Source organism: Staurois parvus, unplaced genomic scaffold (genome assembly GCF_062004578.1).
Source record: "Staurois parvus isolate SC_StPar_1 unplaced genomic scaffold, SC_StPar_1.0 ptg001042l, whole genome shotgun sequence".
NCBI classification, from domain to species: Eukaryota; Metazoa; Chordata; class Amphibia; order Anura; family Ranidae; genus Staurois; species Staurois parvus.
In genome coordinates this window covers 517866-525969 of record NW_028318838.1, presented here as the reverse complement: position 1 = coordinate 525969, position 8104 = coordinate 517866, and the positions used below count along the sequence as shown (strand labels likewise).

At 40.4% G+C, this 8104-nt stretch overlaps 1 pseudogene; it reads left to right on the top strand.

The window, feature by feature from the left end:
* Positions 1 to 230: 230 nt before the first annotated feature.
* On the top strand, positions 231 to 5367 carry LOC149440971 (up-regulator of cell proliferation pseudogene; annotated as a pseudogene).
* The last annotated feature ends 2737 nt before the right edge of the window (positions 5368 to 8104 follow it).

Genomic DNA, 8104 nt, shown 5'->3' with positions numbered 1-8104 from the left:
ACTGAGGAATATAACACTTGAACATTTTCATCTATCTCTATTCATACATAAAACAAGCCCTCCTGCCCTTGCATGGCCTGTTATGGTTCTAGTAGTGCTTTTGATTATGCCGTGTTTTCCAGATGATTTAAATTTTACTTGTAGACCAATTAAAATAGAGACATTAAAAAAAATTAAAAATGTCTTTTCTTACAGAACTTCCTTCAGGAAAAAGAAACTTACATCAGCTTGCAATAGGAATGAATATGGAACATTACCTGACTTCAAAATTGACTCTAAGGGATATCCTGAGTATTGGCTTAGAGAATATGCATGACAAAACATCTACAACTATAGAGGATCTTCCCGGGAATTACTTAAGAAAACTCATGGCACTAAATAGGACTGCAAGAGACATTCTTGTTGAGAAAGATCAGTCTACTGATGTAAATGTAAATGAAAATTGTGATAATGATGACAAATCAATGAATGCTTCTTTGGTTCCAGGTGATAATCCATCTGCCTCCATTAACCCCCTGGATGTCCTGTGTCTTCTCCTGCATTGCTCAGACAGTTTTCTGCAACAAGAGATTGTAACCAAATTGTCCATGTGCCAGTTTGCTGCCCCTCTGCTGCTCCCTTCTGGTGACGGGTCACACTGCACCCTCATGCTTTGGGCAATGAGAGACATAGTGAAGAAGTGGAGACCTCAGTCATTAGCAGACAGTAAAGGGTTCAGAGAAGAAAATGTGGTGAATACTTCCATGCCAATCTTCTCATTTGTCAGACTTGGAAAAAACAAATTATCCAAATCAAAAATCCTGAACCAAGTTCTTAATCCACGTCAGCTACATAATAACTTCTTCATACATGACAATATGGAGGGAGGAAACATTACGAGGGAAATATCTGATGGACTGGTAGAAGTTTCCTGGTATTTTCCCTGTGGTAAGTCTGATGTTTTCCCAGAACCCATCACAGTGACCAACCTACGAGGAGACCTGGAGACCAACAGGGACCAGTTCATGTTTCTGACAAGAATTTCATCAGCTGTGTTTATATTCATTGAGGATATTTCTGAGAGAGAATTCAGATTGCTATCATCCTGCCCTACCACTGACACCCAGTATTGCTTCATTGTTACTCCCAGTCCTGGCAAAACTGTGAACACACAGAAACTGAAGACCCTTGAAAACCTAATGCCAGTGCTAAAGATGAACAAATCAAATGTGATAATACATGCAGGCACAGTGAATGAGGCAGCCTTTGTAAAAAAATTACAAAGTAGTATTGTTTGTTTCTTAAAGAGTAAGCCACAAGTAAATAATATGAGAGACCTTGAGAAAGAAACTCATGGATTGGACATCCAAGTGGATGAGAGAGTTCCTGAATGTCAGAAGGCCAGGGAACTTGCCAGGAAAATTACAGAAGAAATAACAAACGTGTCTGAGTATAAGAACATCACTATGAAGTTACAGGGAGATCTCTGGAGACAGTTATCTAATGTGGAAAAGGAACTTTGCAGAATGACAAAGCAAGGTGGTAAAGACACACAACATTATCAAGATGAACTGATGAAGAAACGTATTTCACTGCGTGAGGAACAATATAACCAAGATCTGCCCAATGGTTTGATGCTCTTTATTGATGCAATCACTGATTTGTCTGAGATTGAGAAACAATATTTTCTGAAATGGATGAAATTTGAACTTGATTCAATTGCTAGAAATCATCTTTCTAATCTTCAAACTTATTACAAAGAAAAATGTAACAATCTCTCAATCAATAAGGAAGAGCTCAGACAGATAGACCAGAAAATCTCTGACAGTTCTTTAGGAATTGAACATTTCCTACGTGAGATGGGACAGTTTTATGAAGCTGAATGTTCCATGGCTAAAGAAAACAAAATACATAAAAGCAAAAGACAATTTGCTGGACTGCCAGGAATTGCTGCCGATGTCTTGTTGAATGGTTTCCCATTGGAGCTAATAGATGGAGATGCCTCCAACATTCCCCTACAGTGGATAACTGATGTTCTACAGGAGCTGGACACCAAAACAGGGGGAAAATGCAGAATGAGAGTAATCACTGTGCTGGGAGTGCAGAGTACAGGAAAATCCACTCTTCTCAACACCATGTTTGGTCTGCAGTTCCCGGTGGCCAGTGGAAGATGCACACGAGGAGCCTTCATGACTCTTCTTAGTGTGAAAGAGAACTTCCAGGAGGAGCTGGGCTGTGACTTGATCCTGGTGATTGACACGGAGGGGCTGAAAGCTCCAGAGTTGGCTTCCTTGGAGGGCAGTTATGAACATGACAATGAACTGGCCACACTAGTGGTTGGGTTGAGTGATATCACTATAATCAATATGTCAATGGAGAATACAACAGAAATGAAGGATATCTTACAGATTATAGTTCATGCTTTTCTTAGAATGAAAGAAATAGGAAAGAGACCCAACTGCCAGTTTGTACATCAGAATGTGAGTGATGTGTCTGCTCATGACAAGAACATGAGAGACAGGAAGAAACTTCTGGAGCATCTGAATGAAATGACAAAAGTAGCTGCAGAGATGGAAAGGAAAAGTGAGATCAAAATTTTCAGTGATGTGATGGATTACAATCTGGAGAAAGACAACTGGTACATTCCTGGACTCTGGCTTGGGGTCCCACCAATGGCTCCAGTAAATTCTGGGTACAGTGAGCATGTAAATGAATTGAAAAAATACTTATTAGGATTCATGTCAAGCAATGACTCGCTGCACAATCCTGTAAACATTCCTGAATTTTTAACATGGATAGGAAGTTTATGGAGCGCTGTCAAACATGAGAAATTCATCTTCAGTTTCAGGAACAGCCTGGTGGCAGAAGCTTATAATAAACTGTGTATACAATTCTCACAGTGGGAATGGGATTTCCAAAAAGCCGTCCATGATTGGATGATCCAGACGGAGACAGACATTAGGAATCAGTCAGAAAAAAATTTAAATGAGGAACTGCGTTCAAGATTTATACAGCAACTCAACAGTTTGTTAAATAATGAAAAAAACAAGATGTCAGAATTGCTAGAATGCTATTTTGAAAATAAAAATGAAAAGGTTCATCTTATAGAACGTTACAAACAAGATTTTGTTTTGAGCATAGATTCCCTGGGAAAAGAATTACAAAGAAATGCTCTTATAAAGTGTGATGAGGCTGTTTCTATCCGGAAAGGAAAATTTAAGATTCAGGAGATGCAGAGCAGTTATCAGAAATCAATTGAAGTTAAAATCACTGATCTCCTTGAGAGGTGTCGAGAGAAAAAGCAGAAGCTGAGTGATGAAGATCTACATCAGGAATTTGAGTGGATGTGGGAAAGGACACTGGATGGTCTACAGATAAAGAAATTAACAAAACACAATGTCAGCACATCTCTGCTTAACCACTTACAAAATGACATGGGTAGCAAAGGAGCAGCTGTAAATCAAGAATTAATGAAAATAAAAAATTTAAACTTTGGTGTACAAGCTAATTTCACAATGCATAAAAAATATATTGAGACTGGATATATCGCATGGGCCTTAAATAAACTCGGGTTAGGAAAAAATGAGCCTTATGACAAGTTAAAAGAATTTGCTGACTCTCTAATACGACAGTGTGACACCTATGTCCGAGAGAGGGTGGACCTCATGGAGGATTATAATGTCACCTACTGCCAGGAATTACTCCACATGATCAATGAAGAGCTTTCCCAACAGAGAAAAAGTCTTCATTACTCTTTAGATTTTGAGTTGGGTATCAAGCGGCACATTCTTGGAAAAGCATCCCGAGAGTTTCAGAAGATGCATGACAAGTTCATTATAGAGAACGATCCAAAACTTTGTCTGGAGAAAGTAAAGCCTCAGTATTTAGAAACATTTATCAACACATTTCAGGAAAAAGACATGAGTCAGACCAAAGCCAAAGAATTTTGTGAGAGATGTCTTAAACCAGCAATAACTGACCATGTTTTTAAGCATCTTGGAAAGGAAATGGTGACCGACATAATAAGTTCAGACAAAATGCTTTTCTGCTCCAGAGGCTTTTTTCAAAGTTTTCTAATGAAGGAGCTGCTGAAGGAAATGTCATTTCAGAAATATCAAAGATTTATTAATTCATATAAGAATTATACAGAAGTCTGGATCCTTAGTTACATTGAAAAGAAATATGCAAACTCAGAACCATTAAAACCACTCCTGGAAAACATTATCTCTGAATTAAACACAAAAGTAAGAAATGTTCTTACATTAGACAAATGTCTTTCAAGTTCATCTATCGCAGATTTTTTGAAAAGCGTGTGTGAGGAGCTTAAATGCGATTTAGTGATTTCCCCAAATGAAATACAGGCGGTCACTTTCCAGAACAACGCTGCTGTTGCTCAGTTCTCATCGGACATTAAGCAGTTCCTCAAAAATACAGAAGACCAGATCTTCTCAGAGCTCCAGGATATGAATATAAAAGCTTTGCTTTCCAGGTTGACAATAAAGCCTCATGATAGATTGCACAAGCAGGTTGTTGGCTGTGGGGAGCAGTGTCCATTCTGTAAAGTACCCTGTGAAGCTGGAGGTGATGGCCATAAACACTTTGCTAATATCCATAGACCAAAAGGACTGGGAGGAAACCATTGGCACAAGGATGGAACCTTGAATACTAACATATGCACAACAGCAGTTGTATCTGATAGTCTTTTTCAGAATTCAGAAACAGAAGGTCAATGGCACCCATACAAAGACTATACAAAGTATTATCCAGATTGGGCCATCCAACCAGATGCCAGTCTCACAGCCTCAGATTACTGGAAATACATTTTTGTGGAGTTTAATGAGCAGTTTGCTGAGCAATATGACAAAAAACCAGCAAAGCTACCAGATGGCTGGAGGGCTATAACCAAAGAAAAAGCCTTTGATAGCCTAAAGCAAACGTTCAATGACTAAAGCCAAGAAGAAAAGTCCCCAATGTCTTCAACTTCCGGTTCAGATTGATCTGCTAATAGACATACCATTGTGATTTAAAGTAGTTGTAAACCACAGACATGGAATATGAACAAGGCATATATAGTGTGTTCTTGTCCCAGTTAGGAGGACTTTCTGTCTGCTGCCTCGTTCTTCTGTTATCAAGATGAATTACTTCTGACAAGTTTTCCTGACACCAAGAGATAAAATGTTGGCTGGAGAGGGATCTCAGCACACCACCTGTGATTGAGCTCACTGAGCTCTGCATTCTGGACTTTCAACAGATCTAGAGAAGAGAAGACTGTAGATAAACAGGCACAACTGAAGTAGAAGAATTTATTTATTCTCTGTGTATCACCTGAGGCCAGTCACCTCACTGGGTATATGTAAGGGTTTACAACAACTTTATTTCACAACTTTATCCAAATTTGTTTTTTGTTTTTGTTTGGTTTGTTGTAAGTGGGGAAGAATTCAGCTGCATTCCCACTAGCACATCTGTTATGGAAGCCATGTGCTGGGGAGACATTTTTGTATATTTAAAAAATTATTTTAGGTTTGAAAGTTACTTAAAACCCGCAAAGCATTATATATATTCTGAAAGTAGACACCCTAGAGAATACAATAGCAACTGTTTGTTCTAAATTTTTATGTTATACAATATTAGTGCAATGGTTTAGAAAATGGAAAGTTTCAGTAAAAAATACACCAAAGGTAATTTTCGAACACAAAAACGCGAAAAAAGACCCAATATTTTTGTAAAATACATAAGATGAGGCTGCGACAAGAAAAATAGCTACCCAGCATGTCATGCCTTAAAATTGTGTAAACCTGTGAATTGGTGACAAATTTTGGAACCTTATATTTTCAATAGGTGACACTTTAGAAGCTTCTTCAGGTCATCGGTTTTGAATTTACCATGAATAATAGGCCTAGAATTATTGCTCTCACTCTGGTGTGCACAGGGATATGCGTTCAGCACACATTTCTGTGCGTAGGCGCCCCTGACCTTTTGTACGTGCATGTATGTGGGAATCAAAATTTTTGGGGGGGGGATTTTAAGTGCTTTGGTGTAACTTACACTTTTTTTTTTAACTTTTTTTAACTAAACTTTTTTTTTCACATAGGGGACAAAAAGTCCCCTATGTGATGCTTTTTTATTGAGTTTCTCTTTAATGAAACACCAGGGGTCTAAAAGATTTCTGCCTTTTTGTGGGTTTGGCCATGTTTATGGGTGTTTACACACAATTACATGTACTTGCATGCATTTAGTGTTTCTAATCAGACCATGGATGCACAGAATTCTGTTTTCCCTAAACATAGATAAACTGAATGCACCTAAACGCAGGTAAACTCCCAGTTAGAAGAATGCAATTAAAGCACAACTATAGGCAAAACTTTTTTTCTCACTTTGGATAGAGTAAGGGAGGTTAATAACCCCGTCAGCTCTTTATCTTTGCCATGTGTATCCCACTGGGGAGATATCTCTTCACTTCCTCTCAAAAGTGAGGGAATCCCAAGGTGGCACCAGGGTCACCAGAATTAATGGTAAGAGTAAGACTGACACACATTAGCAATGTTTTTTACTAGGATTGGGCTTGATGTTCGAGTCGAACATAAGTTTGATTTGAACATCGTCAGTTCATGTGTTTGGTGAACACATGAATGGTAAGGGCGTTTGGCAGGCTATTCGCCCACTGCACCCCACAATGTACTGGCCATGACAGTGCATTGTGATTGGCCAAAGCAATGTACCTGACCACCTGCAGGTTGGCGGCGGCAGCGGGCATTGTGATTGATGTTGGATCTACTTCGTGGGAAATGTTTTTCTATTTTTAGGACTTGTCAAAGACTGTCTCCTGTCATTTTTAACTCTATATTTTTTTTTGGTGAACGAGTAGCGGTACCATGTACCCCATACTCATTCACATGGGGGGGTGGGATCTGGGGGCCCCCCTGTTAAAGGGGATTTCTAGATTCTGGTAAACCCCCCTTCTCACAGACCCCTCCAACCACTGGCCATGGTTGTCCAGAAGAAGCCCTTGTCCCCATCAACATGGGGACAAGGTGCTTTGTGCCGAAGCAACCCCCCATGTTGAGGGCACGTGGGCTGATATGGTTCGGGGGGGGTGCTCACTTGGCCCCCCCTTCCCCCTTTCCTCACTTGCTGGGCTGCATGCTTGGATAAGGGTCTGGTATGGATTTTGAGGGTAGACCCCTACGCCATTTTTTTTTAAAATTTGGTGTGGGGGGTTCCCCTCAAAATCCATACCAGACCCAGAGGGCTTGGTATGGATGGGGAGAAAGCCGTTAAAAGTGTCGGGCAATGCCGGCAATACTTTTTACATCTGAAACATGAAAGAATGTTTTCATTACTAAAATACCGCATGACTTAATAATATAACTCATGCGGTATTTTAGTCGCTGTGCGGTATCCTACCACATACTTGGATGCGGTAAGATACCGCTTAGTGAACTGTCCTTGTTCAAAGTTCACAGTCGAACTTTCATTAGGTTCAAATGTTCAACCGCGAACCAAACAGGGGGGTGTTCAGCCCATCACTATTTTTTACATGTGTAGCGCTACCCCCTTAGGAATCGCTGAGTTTTGGGTCCCCCTAAAGCTCTGAACAACCAAGCAACACGTATTTTCTTCCACACTTTGCACACTGGAGTCAGTAAACAGTCCTTGAGTTTGGTTTTGTGATTTTTTTAATGGGTTAATAACTCAAATGGGGTCTAGGGGTGTATAGGATGCCCAAGGAAACTCTAGAACTTTAAGAACAAACGCCTTAGGAACTAGGAACAGTCTTTCCTTTGAGAGCCCTCAAATCTCTTTGGTGTGCCTCCTCAGACCCCAGATGAATCCTCCCCTTCACCTAGCTGTACTGAGGGTATTTCCTGAGCAAGGGGGCCCAGTAACTGCCAACTTCAAACATTCCCAGATGAGAAGCTAGTTGAGTTTTCTACCTAACTGTCCTCTCCTTCTGTCTGACCCAGGGGGTGTAGAAGTTCTCACACTGTCCTCTCCTGTCAGCATGGTGGGCTGGTAGCTACCTTCAGGCTTTTTGCTGGGCTGGCTCCTTCCCTGCTGCTCAGGATGTCCTCCCTAGGAGACAGTGGTGCAGCGGAGATCCTCGTTTCCAACGACCTACCGATAG